This window comes from Chinchilla lanigera, unplaced genomic scaffold, assembly GCF_000276665.1.
Source record: "Chinchilla lanigera isolate Chin_1 unplaced genomic scaffold, ChiLan1.0 scaffold00028, whole genome shotgun sequence".
In the NCBI taxonomy this organism is placed as follows: domain Eukaryota; kingdom Metazoa; phylum Chordata; class Mammalia; order Rodentia; family Chinchillidae; genus Chinchilla; species Chinchilla lanigera.
The window spans coordinates 12,124,182-12,125,295 of record NW_004955429.1 but is presented as its reverse complement, the minus strand read 5'-3'; positions in this window follow the sequence as shown (position 1 = coordinate 12,125,295).

The window sequence follows — 1,114 nt, the reverse complement described above, 5'->3', positions numbered from 1 at the left end:
TTGTGGAGAGAGAGAGAGAGAGAGAGAGAGAGAGAGAGAGAGAGAGAGAGAGAGAGAGAGAGAGAGAGAGAGATAGATGGTGAATTTAGGGAACATCCTTGACAGGCCTATTGTCTTACCTGTAAGATCAGACTGATACCCTTGGACCCTTCCCCCATCTGTGACACTAAAAGGCCTGATTTTGTTTGATCTTGAACCCTCCACCAAGCACGAATGACCCAGTGCCATATGTAACATGTATCCATAAAATGTAAGCTATTTTTGTTTTGTTTTCTTGGTTTTCATCCACTATGATAGCTACTTTTCTCAGCTCTGGGGCACTGCAGATTTAAAAAATGCCTTCTCTGTGCCTTTGAATGGTGGGGCTAGGGATCAAGTCCTTTAGCTTGAAGATAGGGGCTTTCCTTCCTCTTTCCACTAACACACACAGTGATCAGTGTCTTTGTTTTCCAACCAGCAAGGATATTTATATCACTGTATTAGTCAGCTTCCAGAAAACGTTTATTTAGCTCACGGTTTTGCAGGTTCTAGTTCATGGTCTATTTCATGGCCCATTATTTGGAGCTCTGGTGGGGGTTCAAGGTGGTGATGGTGAGAAGCTTGTGATGGAGCAATACCATGTCCATTATGAGTTAGGAAGTGACAAAAAGAGGAATGCTGCAGTTACCTTCACAGGCATGCCCCCAGTTATATAAGGACATCCCATTAGGCTTTATCTCTTAAATTTTTTATCACTTCCTAGTAGAGGAAGGCATTGACACTGGAACCCATGCTGTTAACACATATTTGCCCATATTCTCCCTGAGACTTAGGGAAAAGTTGAGAATGACAGTGTGGGTCATAATGGAAAGAAGTTGAAGAGCAGAGTATGACAGATAAGTAAATTGTATGAAAAAAAGCTGTTGTCCTAATGTTTGCATAGAGGTAGCAAGTAAAAAGTAAGCAAATGTTGGTTAATATATTATGTACTAACCATCTCTATTACCTGGATTAGCAAAATCAAAAGACTGATATACAGGTGCTTTCTTTAAATTCTTCAGCTTATTGCTAATTCAAATATACTTTATCAAAGGAGAAAAGAAAAGAATAGAAATTATTTTAAGACATACAAATG